This window comes from Leptidea sinapis, chromosome 40 (assembly GCF_905404315.1).
Source record: "Leptidea sinapis chromosome 40, ilLepSina1.1, whole genome shotgun sequence".
Taxonomy (NCBI): domain Eukaryota; kingdom Metazoa; phylum Arthropoda; class Insecta; order Lepidoptera; family Pieridae; genus Leptidea; species Leptidea sinapis.
The window spans coordinates 2,347,850-2,372,675 of record NC_066304.1 but is presented as its reverse complement, the minus strand read 5'-3'; the positions used below and the strand labels follow the sequence as shown (position 1 = coordinate 2,372,675).

General features: G+C 35.6%; 1 protein-coding gene and 2 long non-coding RNA genes across 3 annotated transcripts in view; 1 reads left to right on the top strand and 2 right to left on the bottom strand.

The window, feature by feature from the left end:
* LOC126976347 (uncharacterized) overlaps window positions 1-24,826 on the top strand; it is a 500,519-nt gene that overhangs the window by 275,620 nt on the left and 200,073 nt on the right. The window lies entirely within an intron of this gene.
* Window positions 1,134-24,826, bottom strand: part of LOC126976348 (uncharacterized) — a 215,488-nt gene continuing 191,795 nt past the window's right edge. The window contains exon 2 of the long non-coding RNA XR_007731886.1: window positions 1,134-1,282. This is a non-coding gene — a long non-coding RNA (uncharacterized LOC126976348). The remainder of the gene's footprint in view (window positions 1,283-24,826) is intronic.
* Window positions 1,634-24,826, bottom strand: part of LOC126976350 (uncharacterized) — an 89,771-nt gene continuing 66,578 nt past the window's right edge. The window contains exon 3 of the long non-coding RNA XR_007731890.1: window positions 1,634-1,830. This is a non-coding gene — a long non-coding RNA (uncharacterized LOC126976350). The remainder of the gene's footprint in view (window positions 1,831-24,826) is intronic.

Genomic DNA, 24,826 nt, shown 5'->3' with positions numbered 1-24,826 from the left:
ACTATTATTTAATTTCAAGTTGGAAATAATTCGCATTAATTAAGGGAATTTATAAAGGTGTTGTGATTGTGGTTTCTTTTACTCTAATATAATATAATGCGGACTACTTTATAATATTTTTCAATATGTGATCATTAGATTAAGGATTGGTCTCCGCTGCGCTCCAACTAGATACCGCACTACATATGAACAGTAGCTTTTTTATTACGGCAACTATCAGATGCTTGTGTGCGTGGCATCTTGACACTCAATGGCATCTTTCGAATTTTGTAACATGCGCTTCGTGTTAATTTACATTAAAATTAATAAAGTATGTGATCCCAGTGTCTTTCTTATTTCTAGTAGTATTATTTTACAAAAGTTTACAACGCAACCCGCCATTTTAGTTTTAATTATTGACAAAGTTTAACAAAACATGTGGCACGTCAACGTCACACATTGTTCAAGACTAGCTCGAGTACACCCACTTGGGCGTAGTATTTATTGCCACACTTTGCGACTACGCCTGCGGTATCTTGTTGGAGCGCAGCGGAGTCTAATCCCTAATCCAATATGTAATCAGATTAAAATATTTTTGATAAAAAAATATCTATGGTTTTGATATACATCGGATAAACAGTTTACTAAATCAATTTAAATTACGTTGTGTCGTAGTGAACTAGTAAATAACTTGACGCAGAGATCAACTTTGGTGTTATTATCTATGCCACATGTTCTGTTAAACTTTGCTAATAATAATTGAAACTAAAATGCCGGGTTGCGTAGTAAAACTTTGTAAATATAATACTACAAGAAATAAGAAAGACGCTTATGATTACGTATTATGGAAGACTCGGGGATCACATATCATCAGTTAATATTATGTATTTTATTAATTTCAATGTAACATAACACGAAGCGTTACAAAATTTGAAAGATGCCACGCATACAGGCATGTAATAGTTGCCGTAACAAAAAAAGCTATTGTTCTTAGTTGCGATATCTAGCTGGAGCGCAGCGGAGACTAGATATCCACCAAATTCAAAAGTTTGGGAAAAGTTAATAAAAATTAAGTAGTAATTTTTAGTAACCTTGTTTTAAAATAATGTATACTGTCTATTATTATAAGTTTTTAGGTAAATAAAAAACGCATATTAATTAATTATCTTTATAATTTACATTGACATAACTTTCAGGTGAACAGACTGTTTTAAATTCAGATTTAAAATAAGTATTCATGGATTATATTATTATATTGTGTTATAAAATGTCATCATCAACCACGATATTATGATTCATGTACCTGGAAGTTGAAAAAATATAATTATTTTAATTGTTTGCGTTTTTTATGAAAATAAGGTACGAGACGAGCAGGACGTTCAGCTGATGGTAATTGAGACGCCCTGCCCATTACAATGCAGTGCTGCTCGGGATTCTTGAATAACTCAAAAACTCTGAGCGACACTACAATAATTGCGCTCGTCACCTGGAGACATAAGATTTTATATCCCATTTGGCCAGTAATTTCACGAGCTACAGTGCACTTCATAGTAATGCTTACACATCACTGCTTCACAGTAATCTAGCCAATCGCAAATCCAAACAAATGTTTACTATCCTCCGGTGTGTAATCGGCAAATTTATTAATGTCAAAGGTCGCTGTATTGGAAGCGTTCGCTTTGTTTATTTTCTCTAATATTCTCACAAATGCGTCGTTGTGAATCTTTCTATCTTCGTCATTCGCGTACTTTCTGTCGTAATCTTTGATAAACTCCTCAAATAATTGCGGCGCATCTTCTAATTTGTAATGTGGCTTTTCAGTCAAACTCCCGTCCCGTTGCCATTTTAACACTGCAAAATAAACAAACAATAAGCAAAGAGAATACAAACACTGCGTGCATGATGCGTGTTATTAATGTGAAGTCTGAACTGACAAGTGATAATGTCAATTGTCAGAGAATGAATGCAGCCTCGCATAGTCAGAGTCTGTCAAGGTTAATGTTGCCAGTTAATCGATTTCTATGCAACTATTAGATGCTTGTGTGCGTGGCATCTTGACACTCAATGGCATCTATCAAATTTTGTAACATACGCTTCGTGTTATTTTACAAAGAAATTAATAAAATACAATATATTTACTGATGATATGTGATCCCAGTGTCCTTCTTATTTCTTGTAGTATTATTTTTACATAGTTTTACTACGCAACTATTTTAGTTTCAATTATTAGCAAAGTTTATCAGAACATGGGGCACGTCAAAGTCATACATTGTTCGAGACTAGTTCGAGAACGCTCACTTGGGCGTAGTATTAGTTGCCGCACTTTGCGACTACGCCTGTGGTATGTAGTTGGAGCGCAGCGAAGACCAATCCTTTAACTAAGACTGAAAATGACAATGCGTATTTCAAATTATTTTATTGCATATTGTACTTCAGTTTTAGAGGTCGGATAACAAGTTATCAAATTCAAATATTTTTATTCAAAATAGGATTCTAAATCAATTGTTGAACGTCAAAAACTACCACCCATTCAAAAAAGACTGCCTCTGACATGAGAAGAACGGGCGCAAGTAATCAGCGGGCTTATTTTTTATAAAAATATGAATTACAATGCTATATCTATCTAATATATAAAATTCTCGTGTCACGTATACGTAATTGAACTCTTCCGAAACGGCTCGACCGATTTTCGTGAATCTTAGCGTGCATATCGGCTAGGGTGGAGAATTGGACAACATGTAATTTTCATCCCCATAAATGTTAAGGGCTACCCCTAAATTTTTTGTTTTTATTTTTTTTATGTTTCAGCATTAAAAAATAGATACATCTTAAAATTTTTGCCCTTCTACGATCTAAAACTATTTTTGTATTGCAATTTTTTATTATTCTGTTCCATCCACAAATCCGCTATAGGGTTGCAAGATGGCAATCGTATACAATAATTGTTGTATGATAAATTTGGTAGGTTTGAGAATCGGTGGCATCTACTTCTTATACCCCAAAAACTTTTTAATTACTTTATATAGCAATACAACGTTTGCTGGGTCAGCTAGTCCTACAGTAAACATTCATAATTAAAGAGCCTGAGAGTGTTAGAGTCGCTCTTTTTAATATTTATTTTTTAAAGGCCCAGTGGAGAATCATTAGTAATATTGTATTTTGTGTACGTATAGAACGTATATGTATAGAACGTCATTGGTTACTATGTACAATATTGAGCAACAAGGAAAAACGTAGAAATTATAGCTGAGGTTAATGCTGAGTAACTAGTTAGTGGTATATAATTTTTGGTTCCAGATTTGTTGAAAGATGATCTGAAACTAAAAGTAAAGAAACAGGTTTTATTTTCCGCTTCTACTTTGCGCATAATCAGTAACGTAAAGTAAAAGACACAGGTGCTATTTTTCGGGACTATTTTGTGCATATTTTCAGGTGAAAGGACTCCGGGGTCCCGGGGTAAAGCCCAGCATCAGATAGTATATTTTACAAACACTATTACCGTTTCGTACTGAAAAATTCCAAAAATAATTTTCAAGTATATGTGCAGTGTTTTTATTTATTTATCAAGTACAATGACAGACAACAAGGTAATTAAATTACTTCTAACATAATATTATCGACAATTATTTTCCCATTTTTACTAATGTATCTGTAGGTAATAGATAAAAACAAATTTTACAATGCGGTTTCAAAGCAATAAAAACCACTGAGGCTTGTACAATTGCTAAATTAAGTCTACACCAACAGAGTTAAATTAATAAAAGAAAAAATAGTTCACAATCACTTAGCTATACATTATAATTATACAAATAAAAGTAAAAGTACTTGATACAATTAATAGTTAAGCACGATAAGTTGATCGGTGGTCAGTCAAGTCTTAAAAAGTATTTTTTTAAATTCTGTTTTAAATTTGTCTCATTCAACGAGTCGGTCAAGTCACGTGGCAGTTTATTAATCAGTCTAGGTACTATGTAAGCTGTTGTTCTTTCACCGAACGCATTGGATGCCCGAGGCATGTGCAGCCGGTTTAGACTAACAGCGCGCGTATACACGGGGTGATCTATGGCTGTTTTTAATTTATTATTAAAATAATTTTCTTTTAGTATTGCATATTCAATTTGCTTAAATATTGACAACACTTGACAATGCTTAAATAGCCCGCTTTCGTTACCCTGAAATTTACGTTTAATTTGATTTGATATTATTATTTTAAGAATTTGAATTTGAATTTTATTAATTTTGTCAAGGTACGAATTGTAAGTACGACCGTAACTGCTCAGTCCATACTGAACGTACGATTCGGCTAACGCGTTATAGAGCATTATTTTGACTTTATAGGGTATGCGATTTTTAAGAATTGAGATACTTGCAAGGAATTGTCTAAGTTTGTTGCATACATAGTCCACATGATTACTCCATTTAAATTTATCGTCTATTATTAACCCAAGATATGTGTGAGATCTAACTATTTCCAAGGGTGTGCATTTACATGAGTGATAGTTTTTATGTAGGCAGACATGTTCGTGAGCTGTTATGTTTTTATTGGTAATTTCTTAATAAACGGTGATTTTATCAATAAGAGCTTAGTTTTATTTGGATTAAGAACAAGGCCTATATCATGACACCACCGGGTAAGGTTATTGAGGTCCTGTTGCAAAAAATCACAAGCCTTTATTGGATCTTTGTCCGCGATTACGAGACAAGTGTCGTCCGCAAATTGGAAACAAGTGCAGTTTTTTATACAATCTTTGATGTTATTGACGTATGAAAGAAAGTGAAGCGGCCCTAATACTGAACCTTGAGCGGTGCCCTTTCTCACCATGACTGGCTTACTCAACATGTTGTCTATTTTCACTTTGTATGTCCGATTTTTTAGATGGTCACTGCACCATTCCAGTATTGGACCACGGACTCCACAAAAGTCTAACTCCTGAATAAGTTGATTATGCAACAAAGTATCAAAGGCGCGAGAGAAGTCTATAAATAATACTAAAACGTGTTTTTTAAGATTTAAGTGACTATTCACTTCGTCAGTAAATTTTGATAAAAGGTTTGAAGTACTCTTACCAGCCTGGAATCCCAATTGATTTTGTTGTAGTACTTCATGTTTCCTGTAAAAACCATGTATTTGTTCGCATATAAACTTTTCAACAATTTTATCTATCGATGATAGTATTGTTATGGGTCGATAGTTATCATAATCACAATGTTTACCTTTTTTAAATATAGGCCTCACACAGCCTTCTTTTAATTCATTTGGGTAATGACTTTTGCTTATATTTATTAAGTTTACAATAGCCGTGGAGACATCTCTTCCAATTAATTTAATATCTGATACCTTGATACCATCCAGACCAGGTGCCTTACGTGAGTTTAAGTTTTTATAATTTTATAGACCGAATCGCTTGAAGCTTTTTTTAAAAAGATACTGGAATCATTTGGTTGGCGGCAATATTTTGTTTATAAAGTTTTATGTTGCATGTTGGACTAATATCATTCACTGCATTATCAAAGCTTTTCGCAAAGTTATCTGCAATGATTTCAGTATGCAACCATTGCGCATTGAATGCATTAAGAATTGCTGAATCAATAGATGTTGACACACGACCTAACATTTGGTTTATTATTTGGTACATTTTTTTTTTGTATTTCTAAAGTTATTACTAATTTCTTTTTGGTTTTTTTGCTTCTAAAACCTTGTGTATCTTGTTACGAACTTTATTATATTCTAATCTTAATTTAGGATCGTAATCATTATTTTTCCATTTGCGAAAGAGTTTCTCACGCTTTTTACAAAGTTCATTGATATTATTATCGATCCAAGGCAGCTTATATTTATTTTTACCATTATCTAAACCTATCCTTTTTTTATATTTTATATATTTCTATAAAATTATAAAAACTTAAACTCACGTAAGGCACCTGGTCTGGATGGTATCAAGGTATCAGATATTAAATTATTGGAAGAGATGTCTCCACGGCTATTGTAAACTTAATAAATATAAGCAAAAGTCATTACCCAAATGAATTAAAAGAAGGCTGTGTGAGGCCTATATTTAAAAAAGGTAAACATTGTGATTATGATAACTATCGACCCATAACAATACTATCATCGATAGATAAAATTGTTGAAAAGTTTATATGCGAACGAATACATGGTTTTTACAGGAAACATGAAGTACTACAACAAAATCAATTGGGATTCCAGGCTGGTAAGAGTACTTCAAACCTTTTATCCAAATTTACTGACGAAGTGAATAGTCACTTAAATCTTAAAAAACACGTTTTAGTATTATTTATAGACTTCTCTCGCGCCTTTGATACTTTGTTGCATAATCAACTTATTCAGGAGTTAGACTTTTGTGGAGTCCGTGGTCCAATACTGGAATGGTGCAGTGACTATCTAAAAAATCGGACATACAAAGTGAAAATAGACAACATGTTGAGTAAGCCAGTCATGGTGAGAAAGGGCACCGCTCAAGGTTCAGTATTAGGGCCGCTTCACTTTCTTTCATACGTCAATAACATCAAAGATTGTATAAAAAACTGCACTTGTTTCCAATTTGCGGACGACACTTGTCTCGTAATCGCGGACAAAGATCCAATAAAGGCTTGTGATTTTTTGCAACAGGACCTCAATAACCTTACCCGGTGGTGTCATGATATAGGCCTTGTTCTTAATCCAAATAAAACTAAGCTCTTATTGATAAAATCACCGTTTATTAAGAAATTACCAATAAAAACATAACAGCTCACGAACATGTCTGCCTACATAAAAACTATCACTCATGTAAATGCACACCCTTGGAAATAGTTAGATCTCACACATATCTTGGGTTAATAATAGACGATAAATTTAAATGGAGTAATCATGTGGACTATGTATGCAACAAACTTAGACAATTCCTTGCAAGTATCTCAATTCTTAACTTCGTTCTTTTCAACAATGTCTTTGACAACAATTTCATTGACTTTTTAATTCCCTAGGTATGAGTATTCAATATAGTTTGTCAGCATATCTTTCTCAGCATTCTGTTAATTGCATGACTTTAACAAGAATCAAGTTTTGCCAGGCTTTCGTATAAGTTTAATTACTTACGCTCCTCGAGTACCCTTTCGTAGCGATTGTTAGTCAAGAATTAACGCACACGTGCTGGTTCCATCTGTTTACTATGTTTAATCTGCAGAAATATCTAATAAATGCCGCATTTAATAATTGAAGTGAAACTTCTTGAAACGAAAAAGCGAGACGATTGGGATAGACACAAATGGGTAAATGCTTGGTAAATGTATATACATTTTGGAGAATTAGAATATAAAAGTAATATGGCCTGTATGATTATATTCTACTCTGTGTATTAGGCTGAACTGATGGCGAACGTCATCTTTCAAAGTGTGTTTGAAGTTGTCACTGTATACGTCACTATCGGTGACGTGATTGAAGTTAGTTATTATTGTCCATCAGTAGAGCGCTCATCGAGAAGTCGCATTCGTCTTCAAGCTAGCGCCCGCGCCGGTTGTGCGCACTGATCGACTTAAAACAACATGGATCATACCAAATCCGTGACGCCCGATTTTTGATCCAAATAAATCTCCGAGATATAATGATCTCGTCTTTTCTTACAGCTATGCCGGATAAAGACCCAGTTATTTATGGAGCACCGAAATTAGCGAAGCCTGGAGATCAGATAGTCCTCAATTGTAGTTCAGATTACTCTTTGCCTGCGTCGGATATTAATTGGTACATTAACGACGAACTACAAAAGGTGGGTGACATTTAAATGTGTATAATAATAGAATAAAATAGATTTATTATTATACAATATAATGTATTATCATAATCATCAGCCGGCAGACGTACACTGACAAAGACCTCCCCCAAAGATTTCCACGACGATCGGTCCTGCGCTGCCCTCATCCAACGAATTCCGGCGATCATGACCAGATCGTCAGTCCATCAGCTTGTTGGGGGTCTACCAACACAGCGACTTCCGGTATGTCGTTGTCGTTCGTGGACTTTTTTTACCCTACTGGCCATCTGTCCGTCAAACTATGTGCCCTGCCCACTGCCACTTCAGTTTCGCAATCATTTGTTCATATTTCTGACTTTGGTTCTCCTACGGATTAATATAATAATAATTATGTGCGGTGTCATCCAAGATAGGTTTTTTAGTACATACATAGTTATAGGTGAGATGTGCTTGAGTCGTGAGGAGGCGAGAGGCGAGAGCGGGTCGCGGCGGAAGGACACCGATTCCAAAAATAACAATAATCGTAACTAGAATTAGATTAATTAATTAGATTGTATAAAAATACGCAATTATTTTATAATTTTAAGTGCACATTATATCTATTGTTTTGAAATAGTGCTTTTGAAGGCGGTTGATTTTTTTGTTAATTATTTTTTAATCTGAGATTACAACTAATTTATTACAAGTTCAATGAAATTCAATGAAATCGTGATTGTATGAATTAAATTACAATTGCCAAGTCTTATTACGCTATTTACTACAGTTGACATGTACGCTCCAATTGATTATATTACTACTAACACCTAATTTGACATGATAGCTAAGTAGTTGGAACTTAGATTAAATATTGGTCCCCGCTGCGCTCAAACTAGATACCACAAAGCGTGGCAACTAATACTACGCCGAAGTGGGCGTACTCAAGGTAGTCTCGAACAATATGTGTCGTTGACGTGCCACATGTTCTGTTAAATTTTGCTTATAATTGAAACTAAAATGCCGGGTTACGTAGTAAACATTTGTAAAAATAATACTACAAGAAATAAGATAGACACTTGGATAACATATTATCATCAGAAAGTATTTTATATTTTAATAATTTTAATGTAAAATAAAACAAAGCGTATAATATAAGTTACAAAACTTGAAAGACGCCATTGAGTCTCAAGATATCACGCACACAAGCAACTTTACAAATAGCCAATACACAATACAATAAAATAAGGTTGCCGTAATATGAAAGCTTTTGTTCTTAGGTAGTACGGTATCTAGATGGAGCACAGCGGAGACCAATCCTTAATCAAGAGTTTGCACTTAGAAGAACTGCCGTTCGAGAAACATGGCACGGGTTTAATTCCCGCTGCGAAAAATGCATAATTGATAAATTTTGGGTGTATGTGTATACTATAGCGTTTAGGGTTCTGGGAGCTTTAAATAATAACTTCCGACGGGTAAGAGGAAAAATTTCATTTCTTGATATAAAAATGAAATTGTAACGATAGTATTAAACTTATTATTCCATAATTTATTTATTTATTTATAGGACAACCAGTAGTTGTTACATTCTAATATGCTTAAAATATATCAAATATTAACAAATAATGAGTTGAATGTACAACAAATTAAGGTGTCACAACATGCACAGTCTTTGCTTCCGTGACACCAAGAAAACAATTATATAAAATAAAGCAAAAATTATAAAATCAAGATACGAATTTGAAAAGAAGGAAAAAAAGAGAAGAAGAAGAATATTAATCATATTCATATTTATCATATTTTGGCGCCTAACAATCTCGTAATACTTTTTTTAAAAGCAGGTAAAGAATCTTTAAAAATATCTACTTCACCACAGATAGTGTTATAAGTTCTTGATAGACGTGGTATGGGAGAAAATTGCTTAAGGTTAGTTTTGGCAAATGGCTGATGGAACAGGCCAGCTCCGACCTGCGCACGCCTTGGTCTCGGCGGGGAACTCGTAAGCTGATTAAGTGCACGAGTGATGGACTGTCGAACTGATTTCTAATTATTTTGTATAAAAATATTAGATCTAGCATTTGTCGTCGAACAGAAAGACTTTTCAAGTTAAAGTGTCTCAACTTATCGCAGTACGATGGCAATTGCTTATGTACCCCACAAGGAAAAGCAAGGTGCCATAAGAACCGTTTTTGAATGCGTTCAACTCTTAATTGGTGAATGTTGTATTGAGGAGACCAAACGATGCTACAGTATTCTAGATTACTGCGCACATAGGCATTATACAGGGTTATTTTAGTTGTTGGATTGCGGAATTTTTTACAGTTACGGATGATGAAGCCTAGCATTTTTGAAGATTTATTAATAACATTATCAATATGAGGCAGAAACGTTAATTTGTTATCAAAAAAAACCCCTAAGTCTCTAATATCAGTTTTATCCTCTAGAATTAAACCATTAATGCTATATTGAGTTCTGAGTATATCGCGGTTGCGAGTGTATGTGATAGAGTAACATTTACTTGTGTTCAATGTCATTTTATTACTAGTACACCATTTGTATATTGCATTAAGATCTTCTTGTAATAAATCGCAATCTAAAGGGCTTGTTATAGTTCTGCATAACTTCAGGTCATCTGCAAAGAGATAAGCGCTACTGTGTTGGATGTGAGATACAATATCATTAATAAATAAATTGAACAGCCATGGCCCCAAATGAGAACCCTGAGGTACTCCTGACATCACTGCGTAATTGTCGGATTTGAAGCCCTTCACCTCTACGTATTGAGTTCTGTTCGATAAGTAGGAATTAAACCATTCCAAAAGCGTCCCGCCTATTTCAAATAACTTTATTTTTTGCAATAAAATAATATGGCTAACTCTATCGAAGGCTTTTGCAAAGTCCATGTAAATAGCGCTTACTTGTACACCAGCATCAACTGCATTTACTATTTCATTATGGTATACAACCAAGTTAGTGCTCGTTGAACGGGATTGAGTGAATCCATTTGGTCATCTGGTCCAGCCCCTTTGTGAACATCAAGTTCATTTAACTGTTTTAGGATGCTTTTTGACCAATATTAATTTTGCCAATGAAGTTAGTATTATGAACAGTTGTACTAATTTGTGTGGTTGGATGAGCTGAAGTATTATCAAACGTTGAAGAAAAGTAGTTAGCAAACAAGTTACATATGCTCTGCCCATCGGATGCAGTTGTATCATTGAGAGTCATATTTTGAGGTATCTGAACTAAATTACTGCGTTTATTTTTTAGATACGAATAAAAATATTTGGGATTAATTCTAATACTATCTTCAGCCCTTTGTATATAATTATTATAGCATGATGTAGCTAGTTGCTTACATCTCTTATTTAAGATTTGAAGCGAAATTTTATCTTACGGGTTTTGATAGACCCTTTATTTATGTAAAAGTTTATTTTTCTCTTTTGTTAATTTAGTTAATTGCTTATTGAACCACGGTGGATACTTGTCTTTAGTTTTAGGTACAAATTTTTCTATTAGACTGTGTAATGAAGTGTAAAAATGCAATGACATTTCATTTACACTTTCACACTGAGAAAATTTCTTAGTCCATTCTATTTTATTTAGTTCTATATTAATATTATCATAGTCAGCTCTGTAAAAGTTGTAGCGCAAAATATTATTGGTTTTTAGAGAAGTACCATTGAAATAATGTATTGTTATTTCTAAAGGAGGGTGGTGTGTGTCAATGTTGATTAGGGCGTCATCACAAGCTCTGACAACTGTGCCAGATGTATTGCTCAGAACCAAATCTAATACCTTCTGTGTGTTGTTAGTAACATTGTTAAACTGTACGAGATTATTAAGCGCCAAGAAATCCACAAACATTTGACCTAATAAGGAACCGTTATTAATTATTGGAGATGAATTGCTATTAATGGAAGAAAATGGCCATGAAATAAAGTTCATGTTGAAGTCACCTACTATGTGGATATTATCTATTTTCTCAGAAACTCGATTAAAATTATCTATAAAGTGCTTAAGCATATTTATACTTAAGGGAGGTGGGAGGTATACAGCACATAAATAAATAGTTTTACTTTTACTGATATCAATGCTAACAAATAGATCCTCACATTGGCTATCCCCTTCCTTATAGTGATTTGAATTAAATTTATTTGATACTGCGATCAGAACTCCACCACCATCCTTGCCTGCATTAAAAACCGGAGCTTTGCCTATCTTTCCTGTATATCGTGTAACGACTGTCAAACAATTCTGCATTATATATTCGATCATTAAGCCAAGTTTCAGTTAAAATTGTAATGTCATAGGTTGAACATGTAACTGAGCATAAAAAATCATGTGTTTTAGTGCGTAGGCCTCTTACATTTTGGTAATATACACTTAAACTATTCAATTTTAGAATTATCATAATAATGTGATTATATCGTTGGGTCGTGTTCGTTGGAGTTTCAAGCAACAGTGAAACACAATAATATGTTGTCACCCAGATGCCATTATCTGAATTACTGATACGAATAATTTGTAGCTCCGTCGGAACGTGACTTAATGGTTCAATTGAAACATGAGTTATATTTGTTGAAGAATAGCACATATCAGTTTTTTGTGTTAGTCATCAATTGATGGGTATGATCATATCTCCCACAATTTCTTCGAGTTTTCATTATGAAAATGGGAATCGCGACGACACGGGTGTTATAATTACGGCATACTATCCGAAAAAAAAATTAACAACTTGAAAAATTGTTTAGTTACAGCCAACCAACCACCAAAACCATTAAAAAAATGCAATTTTATATTGAATATCTTTTTGGAATTCTTCTTACTATTTGTTCGGGTCAATTAAGTAATATTCATAATCATTCATCTTCCCTTCCCTGAAAGCGCACTATTATAATATATGTACTTTTTTTTATATGAGAGGGGGCAAACGGGCAAGAGGCTCACGGGATAGGGAGAGGTGAGGCAACCGCCCATGGACATCCGCAACAACAGGTGTGTCAAGAAATGCGTTGCCGGCCTTTAAGGTGGGAGTATGCTTTTTTCTTGAAGGTCCCTAAGTCGTATCTGTTCGGGAAGACCGCTGCTGGTAGTTGATTCCATAAAGTGGCTGTACGAGGCAAGAAATTTCGAAGAAAACGCGCGGTTGTGGAATGCCAGACGTCTACGTGATGCGGATGGTACTTTGCACGTAATGTCCGATGGTGGAATTCGGCCGCTGGAATCAACCCGAACAGCTCCTCTGAGCACTCCCCGTGATAAATGCGGTAGAAGATGCAGAGAGAACCCACATCTCTACGCAATGCTAGAGAATCAAGCCGATCGGAGATGACTTGATCGTCGATGATTCGAGCCGCTCTTTGTTGTATGCGGTCAAATGGAAGAAGCTGGTACTGGGGAGCACCCGCCCAGAGGTGAGAACAGTACTCCATGTGAGGCTGATTTTGCGCCTTATAAAGTTGCAGGCGGTGGCTTTTAGTGAAGTACTGTCTCGCTACACGAAGCTTTTTAGAGGCCAGTTTGGCCTTCTCTTCCAAGTGACTACGGAACTGAACGTCGCTCGATATATCGACGCCAAGTATGCCAATACAGGCTGTGGCAGTTAGAGGAGTGATCTCGAATCGAGGCGATACGACAAAGGGAGACTTTTTAGTGGTGAACGCACAAACTTGTGTCTTCTTGGGGTTGAATTGGACTAAATTTTGTCGGCCCCATTCCGAGACTTTGCAAAGCATAGTCTCGATTTCAGACACAAGTTTGATCCGGTTCTCGTCGACGCTATCCCGGGACATGTTGGCACGGCCGGTGTAGGAAGCATACCCCGTGCTGTCGTCTGCATAGCAATGAATATTGCTGATTTGCAGCATATCATTGATATGCAGAAGAAACAGCGTAGGGGATAGCACACAGCCTTGCGGGACACCAGAGTTTATGGGTTTTAAGTCGGAGCATCCACCGTTGATAACAACCTTGATGCTCCGATCAGCCAAAAAGCTAGTGACCCATTTGCACAACTTCTCGGGAAGCCCATAGGATGGCAGTTTCGCTATAAGCGCTTTATGCCACACCCGATCAAAGGCCTTCGCTATGTCCAAACTCACCGCCAACACCTCTCCCTTTGACTCAACCGCTTGCGCCCATTTATGGGTGAGGTACGCAAGAAGATCACCAGCCTAAGAAGCGGGGCCGTGATGGGCGCGTGATCGGCACGGTGCTCCGGATCAGGCAGTGGTCCGACGATCCCATAGGAGGGTCAACGGAAACTAGGTAGCCGTTCGGATGTGAGGTCAACAGAAGGTCCAACAGTGAAGGTGTATAATCTTGCACATCTGGGATTCGCGTTGGCGCAATAACCAGTTGCGTCAGACCATATGCTAAGGCGAAGTCGTGAACAGATCTCCCTGCATGATCGGTGGTACGTGAGCCTAGCTATTCGGCCTAGCCATTCGGCTTATTCTGGCCATAAATACTGATACAATTAAAAATAAACAAAATATTACATTGACACAAGCTTGTTGACCATAAGTCAGTTAACTATCTATTCCTGATAGATCTCAACATGAGAACTGGAATTTCTTGTAAACGAGACCAATCTGGAAGCATGACGGAGTGTTGAAGTAGCAGACGACGTTACACTTTAGAATGTTAGTTTTTGAAGTCTTTTGATAATACTGGAAGAATTATTTGAGATAACTACTTGCCAGTTATTATAATGCTAAAGTACAGTTTTACCAGTGGAAGGTTCCTTTGCACAGGATGCTGGCTAGATTATGGGTACCACAATGGCGCCTATTCCTGCCGTGAAGCAATAATGAGTAAGCATTACTGTGTTTCGGTCTGAAGGGTGTCGTAGCTAGTAAAATTGCTGGGCAAATGAGACTTAACATCTTATGTCTCTCGGTGGTGAGCGCAGTTAGTGCCGCTCAGAACTTTTGAGGTTTTTTAAGAATCCTGAGCGGCACGGCATTGTAATGGGCAGGGTGTATCAATTTCAATCAAGTAATACACATATTCGTGATCAGTCAGTGTTTAATACAGAAATATCAATTATTATTATTCATAGTATAGAAAGAAAGAAAAATTATTACAGTTCATCTCAGTAAAAGGTTCATACCCATAGGTGATATTATGATCTGCAATCGTGCGCCATAGGTGTTCTGGTCTTCCGAAGAACCCCAGTTGGTCTAGCGGATTTCCATACTACATATATGTTATACATATTATATAAAAGGTTACCATACGAAAATAATAATATAATAAAACAGTAATAAACACAAAACAATAAATAGTTATAAAAAATTTCGTGACCTGACCTAATTCAACAAACTAGTCAGTCTGACAGAAAATCCATAAATGTTAGTTACAATATTAATTAAGTATCTACAGTAAAATAGTAAAAACAAATATAATAACTGTGGATGAGTACTAATTGCGTGATCGAATGAGTGCTAATTCTGCTGATATTAATAGGAACCTCTTTGAAAAAAAAAACTAAACATCATGACAATAATTGTTACTAAAGGTCGTATAATATATTTTTAAATAGCACTAGTGTCAAGTAAAACAGTTCCTTTGAGAGAAGTTTTAAATGAGTATTAAGGAACACTTAAGTTTACTACGAAAACCTTGTTTATATTGTAAATTTGAATAAAGATTCAATACGGCAACAATTGAACAATATAACTAAAATAACAGTTAACACTTGAACTGTGAAATATTTGCATCAAATTAAAGTTCCAACAATGACATGTAAATATGAACTCCTTAACAATGCACAATGCACTTCGCTCCAATAATGGATAATAAAGAAAAATAGTTACAAGCAACATCAATGTAGGTGTTTTGCTTCTGTTCAAACATTTGAGTATTTTTTGGAACCACCTTATTTTAGGGGCACAACAAGTAAATCGTAGATCTTACCGCTGGTCTGTGACCCTGCGAAACTTATTGTTCGTTTATGCTATGTGGCAAGAACGCATCGGCAGCGGTGATTACTAACAGGTGAAGTTATTTTATTGAAGTAGGCGTTACTTTGTGGAACGCCTCTACACGAGGCGTCACCAGGAGATGTGGAAACGCCTTACTCTGGCACGAGACTCCGTGTCCCGTGCCAGATTTTGCTGGTTGATTTGTTTATGGACAAATATAGGCGGAATTAGCACTAAAGAAAACTTAAAACATTTGGATAGGTGACATGCTTTCTCATCAAAGGCGTTTTTTGAGAAAACGTTGTAACGCGAATCTTTATCAAATTTAATTATTCGAACTCTTGTTTCTCAGGTTATGTACAGAAATTAGACAGTAAATATTTAAAAAAAAAATGATTAATTAGTACAATCTGTTCAACTGTTATAATATTGTTAATGCAACGTTACACGAATAGACAATTTAAGGATGAGCCACCTAATATAATTTTGTCTCGCCACATCTGCAGTTTTGCCTTGACCATGATTCATACAGTTGATCATCATCATGATTAGTTGTGGAAGATTCTTTCTGTGTTGGTGTTTATTGAGTGCGAAGTATTAGCACAGGTCATCTACTACTTTTTCTATATAAGAAGAATGTATGCGCTGGATCTAGGTGAAAATTTTAATTAGGAAGCCGGTGTAAGGAAATAAGACAGGAGGACTTACCAGAGCAGCAGCGATTCTTCCACCACGTGCCGGGTCGCGAATTTCCCTCTTTATTTTGTAGACGTTTTCTTTGAGTCACCACCACTCTTTCTTCCCGAGTTCGATAATTATAAAACTAGGACTCACAAGACACTTGATCGTGAGATTACAGGTAAGGAGACGAATTAATGAGTTATCACGGCGTTGACAAGTTCAATATTTGCTCAATACAAGTTCAATACTCATTCAATACTAACTAAGTAATTACTCCTCGCGGAACGCATCGATCCGCTGCGCTCGCGCTACTCCGTAAGTGGGAGGGATAGGGTGCAGGTAGGAAAGAGAAGGAATTAGTGCAACTCTTTGTGCACCCACAATATTTAATTCATTAGTAAATTAATTAATTAATGCGGTGACTGTTTCACTATTTATAAAAACCCTTTAGGCATATTTGGCCTAAACATGCCCCTTAGTTTGATGGAACCCAGTTCTTTCAACCAACCTAATTAAGTTAAAAGGTAATTAAAGTTAATTGTACAACAATGTTATTTATATCTATTGACTTATTTAATATAATAATCTAATTTTTATTTTAAGCTACTAGTATTTTATGTTAATACTAAGTGGACTGTATGTAATTATTGAGATGGAAGTGGATATAATTTGACTACCGGTCGGCGATATACACCCGACTTAGTACGTACATCGACAACCCTCACAACCCCGTCTTTATCGGGAAATATCTTTTCAATTATACCCAGAGGCCAATCTAAAGGTGGACTATTATCTGAGTACAACAATACAATGGTACTTTCTTTAATTTGTGACGTATTGCTCAACCATTTATTACGACACTGCAATGTATTTAAGTACTCTAACTTCCATCGTCTCCAGAATGACTGCAATAGACTGTCAATCATACGCTTCCTGTCTATAATATTCACATCTCTAGGAATCGATTCAGAAGGAAACGACTTTAAGGGCGTTAAAGTTAGAAAATGAGCCGGGGTTAATGGCAACGGCTCAGAAGGGTCTGAACTAAGGACAGACAGAGGCCTGGTATTCAGCACCGCCTCAATCTGCGTTAAGAGGGTATTCATTTCTTCTACAGTAAGTAGCTGAAGACCAACTACCTTTTGCAAATGCATTTTTACAGTCCGAATATTACCTTCCCATATACCACCAAAGTGTGGAGATGCAGGTGGATTAAGTTTCCACTCAATTGCATTGCCTGAAAGCTCTGATGTTAGCTTATTATTATATTCTTGTGATGACGTTAATTTGTATATTTCGTCCAAGTATGACTTGGCGCCAATAAAATTAGTACCGCAATGACTATAAACGAATTTAATGGGGCCACGTCGTGCTATAAAACGTTTAAAAGAATTTAAAAATGATTCTGTACTTAAGTCGCTCGACAATTCTATATGCACCGCTTTAGTGACGAGGCACACAAAAAGGCAAATGTAGGCCTTCTGACTACGAACACCACGCTTACGATAAGGAATAACGCGTAAGGGACCCGCATAGTCGACTCCGGTGTGAAAGAATGCCTTAGCTTCCTGTACTCTGGCTGCAGGCAAATCTGCCATTGCAGGAAATTCATTTTTAGGTTTAAATTTAAAACAAATATTACATAATTGTACTCGTTTACGAACAACATTTCGAGCAGACAATATCCAATATTTTTGACGTAATATTGACATTAATAATTGAGGTCCAGTATGCAAATATTTTTGGTGATAATGATCTATTATTAAATTTACAATATGATCACGTGGGGGAAGTAATATAGGATGTTGACTATCGTAGGGCAAATCGGCATTACTCAAACGTCCGCCGACGCGGAAAATACCATTATGCACAAACGCTTTCAATTTTTGAAAGGCAGGTGACAATGTTTTATTACACTGTATTTTACTGAATTCATCATGAAAGTAATAACGTTGCAATTCCTTTATAATTGTTAATTCCGCGTAATCTAAATGGGTAACTTGAAAGGTTTTGGGTAATTTCTTCAAAAACCGTAATATATAAACTACAATTCTAATTAATTTATTCCAAGACGAAACTCTTAATGCAAGAGAAAGTATAAGAGGAAGCTCAATCTTATCTACTGAAACTAAAACAGTAGGCTTTCTTTCAGGGACATCAATATCAGTAGTCTGATTATATTCGCTAATAGGCCACTGGGACATGGGCAGATCGGCAAAGCGCGGACCATGGTACCACAGTGGATGAGCAGCCAGTTGTGCTGGAGTAAGGCCACGCGACAAACAGTCGGCAGGATTTTTCTTTACCTGATATAAAATAGAAGTTACTAGGCAACAACAGGGTTTGAATTTTAGCAACCCTATTCGCCACAAACGTATGCCAACGAGATGCTGGTGCATTGATCCATGCTAAAGCTACCATGCTATCCGTGAATGCATAAATATTATTAATTCTTATACGCTGCGAATATGTCTCGATAACTAAACGCATTAATTAAGCTAAAATTAAATTACCGCAAAGTTCTAATCTAGCCAATGAAACGGTACGTATAGGAGCTACTCTAGATTTAGCCCAAATTAAATTAGTTAAGAATTTATTATCATTTGGAAAATAAATATGAAGATAAATGACTCCACCATAGGCTTTCTCGGAAGCGTCCGCGAAGCCTAAGACACTAACAACGCACTGTGGGTCGTATCCTACAAAACGCGGAATTTTAACGGTTTCCAGAACATGTAATTCCGACTCAATTTGGCGCCACAAAGAAACTATTTTTTGTGGTGGCTTTTCATCCCAATCAATGTGTTCACTCCACAATGATTGAATAATTAATTTTCCCAGTAGAGTGACTGGGGCCACCAATCCCATTAAGTCCCATATTCGGGCAATAGTGGATTAAATATTACGTTTCGTGCATTCACATTCACGAATGTTTACTGTGAACGCAAAAACATCTTCAGACTTCACTAGGTTCTGAATAAGAACAATCGGCTAATTGAATGCCTTTTAAATATTCTAGACGTTCGCAATCAATTGTAGCGGACGGTAACTCGCCGGTAATACGATGAGTCACTAAAGGCTTAATAGTAAAAGAAATGGAATCGTCCAAACGTGAACGTAAAGTAATATTAGTATATCCTTCAATAGGATTCGTTAAGTCACCTACTCCATAAACATATTTTGTGGGGAAGGGCAATAGTTGTAAATTTAATTTCTTACAACAATTAAGTTTAATTAAATCCCTTTGCGACGCGCTGTCCACTAAAATCCGAACGGTGTTTTTATTTCCCCCCGCAATCAATAACGTTACATTGCGCGGTATCGAGTAGAATAGTATGACCAGGCGATAGTGCGCGCGGTACGTCGGCGCTCGGATTAATGGCACACAAAGAAATAGATTGTGGCGATGCGGCCGTCGCATGCGCAGCTTACGATGAACTAACATTAGTGGCAAAGCTGGCATTTGTTATCCGTTCACTCAGTATTTTCGAGTGAGGTTCGCGATTTAATTCAGACGTAAAATGAAGAAGTGAATGATGACTCCGTGAACATTGCGTACACGTCGATTTAGAAGTACAGTGACGAACTGTGTGTTCTTTACTTAGACAATTGACACAGCCTTTATTTAATTTAATAAAATCAAAACGCTCCGTGGGTGATAATGCATTAAATTTCTTAGAAAACCGCAACTGAAAATGTTCTGTATTACCACAGCAATAGCATTTGTTTTGATCTTTAATAACAAAAGTCTTACTAATTTTATTATAACTATTACTATTGGGACGAGAAGTTGAAACGGACGTACTATTCTTTACCGACTTGTTACTAGACTGCCTCGTACCTACAATATTATTAGCTCGTTGTAAAATATGTGACTGATTACGAATAAAGTCTATAAATTGCGAACATGACGGAAGTTTAACTGAAGTACCGTGATGCATTTCAAACGATTTCAAAATATTTAAGCCAACCTTTTTTGAACCTAAATGAATAAAAATAAAATCTTCCAAACTATCTAAATTTAATTGTTTAACGAACTAATTAGAGATGAATATTTATCTATGAAGTTATCTAGACTATTAGAACAATCTTCGTTAACGGTTAAGGTAAGTTTAACAGCGTATCGAAGTACGATGCAGCCAGTACGCGCTTGTCGTTATATTTATTAATTAATGTCTGCCAGAGAACAGAATAGTTTTCAGCCGTTGGCATAAAACCCTGACAAATAGTTAATGCCTTTCCCGTTAATTTACCCATTAAATACTGAATTTTCTCACTATCATTTAGTTCTATATTTTCGTGAATACTTGACTTGAATGTTTCATAAAATATAGGCCAATTTTCTAATTCGCCATTAAAAGACATTAATTCAAGCTTCGGTAATTTTGGGCTTGACTTGTGAAACGCCATTTTGGTTTCACAGGTATTGTGCGTATTGGGACGCGATGACAACTGCGAGTATTTGAATCTAACAGACGCATATAGGTCTTCAAAAGCGAGCATGGCTGCATAATTTGGCTCACCAGCTTTTACTTCTGAAGCTAACAACTCATTACGTTCGTCTAATGTACGTACTAAGTCCAATCGAATAATGTCGATCGTACTAGCCTTAGACAAAAATGTGTCTATTTTATCGGCAGTATCTAACTTCGCAATACTATCGTACATATCCTGCATACGTGTAAAGTAGGCCTTTACTTTAATTTCTTACCTACGTAAATTACGGTCAAATATTTGTTCTTGTGATTTAGAAGTGGCCATCGTTAATTAGATATCTACTGATTGATGTAATGTTAAGTAAGTAACAGTGAAACAGCCAACGTATTAAGTATTAACAATTTAATATGGCGGCCGGCTAACAGAATTAACAAATTTAATTAAGTTAGATATCCCTGGCCGAAGTGACCAAAAAATATGTATGCGCTGGATCTAGGTGAAAATTTTAATTAGGAAGCCGGTGTAAGGAAATAAGACAGGAGGACTTACCAGAGCAGCGGCGATTCTTCCACCACGTGCCGGGTCGCGAATTTCCCTCTTTATTTTGTAGACGTTTTCTTTGAGTCACCACCACTCTTTCTTCCCGAGTTCGATAATTATAAAACTAGGACTCACAAGACACTTGATCGTGAGATTACAGGTAAGGAGACGAATTAATGAGTTATCACGGCGTTGACAAGTTCAATATTTGCTCAATACAAGTTCAATACTCATTCAATACTAACTAAGTAATTACTCCTCGCGGAACGCATCGATCCGCTGCGCTCGCGCTACTCCGTAAGTGGGAGGGATAGGGTGCAGGTAGGAAAGAGAAGGAATTAGTGCAACTCTTTGTGCACCCACAATATTTAATTCATTAGTAAATTAATTAATTAATGCGGTGACTGTTTCACTATTTATAAAAACCCTTTAGGCATATTTGGCCTAAACAAAGAAATATACCTTTATGAAAAGTTGCAAACCTGACACTTTGGTATAATTGATGGCTGTATTAATTTTTATAAGCAAAATATTTGATTTTGTTTTATGTTTATAGTTTTGTTTAAAATGAACAATGTCAAGCACTATTTGAGCGATTTTAAAAACTCTTGCACCAGGAGAATGATCGATTATCACTGAGTCTATTGGGACTCCTCTCAGTATGGACCACAAGGGTCTATTCTTCGACCGTCTTTCTTCCTTATTTACTTAAATTATCTACCGAACCTTGTAGAAAAATATACAAGGTAGTATTAAAATAAATTATTGAATTAGGCGTTATTTTGCGGGTTTCCATAACTATCCAAATGTTGGGAGTTTTCTTGAAAGTAAGTTTCGCTAAGATATATCATTTAATAAATTCAACACGTGTTCGCCTCTACATGAAGCATCCTTAGGAGATGTTGACTCGCCAAACTTTTGCATGAGCAGTAGACAAGGTAGTATTATTTGCGGATGCGACTTCACTTAAATTCAAAGTGAAAAGAAACTTAAGTATACATGACGAAATAAACAATGTTCTATCTGATATTGTTTACTGTCTAAGTAATAAACCATTTTTAAATAGAAAGAAGACAAAATTACTAAAAATTACCTCAAATGTTAAAAGCATAGGTAGATATTGTGAGTTTTTTGTGACACAGAGATTTAGGCAAACCGATGGAATCTACTATATTTCTTAGCATTGCTTTTGTTGAAGTTTTAAAATATTTTAACTCACTAGCTGACCGGACAGACGTTGTTCTGTACATAATAAATAAAATACCTACTGTTTTTTTTGAATAACATAACATCAAGAATTATTTCGTAAAATATGCTCTGTGTTACTATATTGAAATTGTCACAGCCGAACTGTCAAATCGTACGTCAATACATAATCTCAAAGACAATATGTCCATACAAAACAAATATTGGAAATAAAAATAATTATGGGTCCCAAATCGAAATAAAAACTATCCTATCTCTCAAGTTAGACTAAGCTGTACTCCATGAAGTAATAATCCCCATTTAAATCTGTTCATTAGTTTAGGAGTCCATCGCAGACAAACAACGTGACACGTTATTTATATATAATAAGATTAAGATTTTAAGATATTATTGAAGCATGAAATATAATAAAAAACAATATCCTATATAACATAATATAATCCGTGTTTACAGAAACGTCTTTGATTATTAAATAAAAGAGGTTCAGAGGGAACAGTGAAACACAATAATACCATAAAGAGCCTTCCATCATTGTGTCCCGGATCCCATTATCTGAATTACTGATACAAATGATCCGAAGTTCCGTTGGGACGTGCCAAATGGTTAAATTAAAACGAAGTATAAATTGAGTCGTAAAATTTGTTGTCAACAAAAAATTATCAGGTTATAAGCAAGTATGTAATATAAGCAATATTTCAGTTTTGTTACTAATTAAAGATAATAATTAACCTTGACTCCTGAGATTAATTACACAAATTAATTACAATAGAAAAAAAAAGATGTATGTATTCAGGTATTATGTTGTCTAAAGCCGTTGGAAATGTGTATTAAAATATAATGAATTAAAAATGAAACAAAAACATATATTTGAATGATTTTCAAATATTATTAAGTAATAAAATGATAATGATCTAAATAGTATTTGTGTAAACAGCTCTTACATTACCGCTTTATAATAGCCATTTTTTTTATATCAATATCCTTAATGTATACAAATATGTATGTGCTTAAGAACACACGAACGAAGTACCTCTAAACTTCACCAAAGTGAGATAAATAGTAGAAAAATAATACATAAATGAATAATATTTACAATATATATAATTATAATCGTGTACAATTTTTTTTATAGAAAGGAGGATAAACAAGCGTACGGGTCACCTGTTGTTAAGTGATCACCGCCGCCCACATTCTCTCGCAACACCAGAGGAATCACAGGAGCGTTGCCGGCCTATAAAGTAGGCGTACGCTGTTTTTTTGAAGGCACCTTTGTCGTAACGTCCCGGAAACACCGCACAAGGAAGCTCTTTCCACAGCTTTCGAGTACGTGAAAAATATTATATACATATAATTAATATACAGTTTATCATACATTGTATATTTAAAATATTTAGGTACATAAATTAATGAGAAAAACCTTTGCCGTTGTAATTTTTACAATATAACTTATCGTGACCACACACACTTAAAATACAAAGTCTAGTTTTATAGTTACTGAGGGATTATTGAAATTCATTTGGAACTTGATCGATAATTGGGTCATTTTGGTTGAGATGATTAACAGCAGCAGCAACTTGGCACCCAGTTTTAACTTTATTTATTAATGGATCGGTAGTGGTTTGTGCCTCATAAATAAAAACTTATTAAGCCACGCGGGACATTTTTTATTGGTATTGAATCTCGTTCGGGTTTAGTCAGCTAAGGTAATAAAAGCAGTCACCAAAGAGAAAGTAAATAGTACGTAATAAGAGGTGGGACTGCCTGAATAAATAAGTTTGAATTAGTAATTACAGTTTATTCACAGTTATTTTACTTCTGACAGGAGTCATAATGTGTTTTCGTTATGTTGGTGTTCCTGTGGAGTAGTTTTGTGAAGTTCCTAGCGATTTTCTTTAATATTTGTGAAATTTCATCTGTTAATATGCCGAAATGAATTCAAAGTAGCGGAAGAAATATAAGCGGTGCTTAATTTCTTTGAAAGAAAAAAAGACAATAATGCTACTTTAATTCCATTTGGAAATATTCGTCAACGAGTGGCTGCCAAATACCAGGTTCGTGGCAGCTTTTCCAACGGTTGGGGCTAAGTTCTTCAAGGCCAGCCGTTCAAAAAAAGCCGGAAAAATCTCTAAACTCAAATTGGTAGATGTACATGCCAAATAACCCTTCAGTCCCCGGACGATGCTTCCCAGTATAGGCAGCTAAATAGACAGATCTCCAAGACCAACTCGCGATATACTCCGCCACAATACAGCTTGTGTGAAGGCGGCCATAGAGCGTAACAAAGGCTCCAAAGTATTTGCACGAGATTTGTCTATTGGGCAGAGCCAA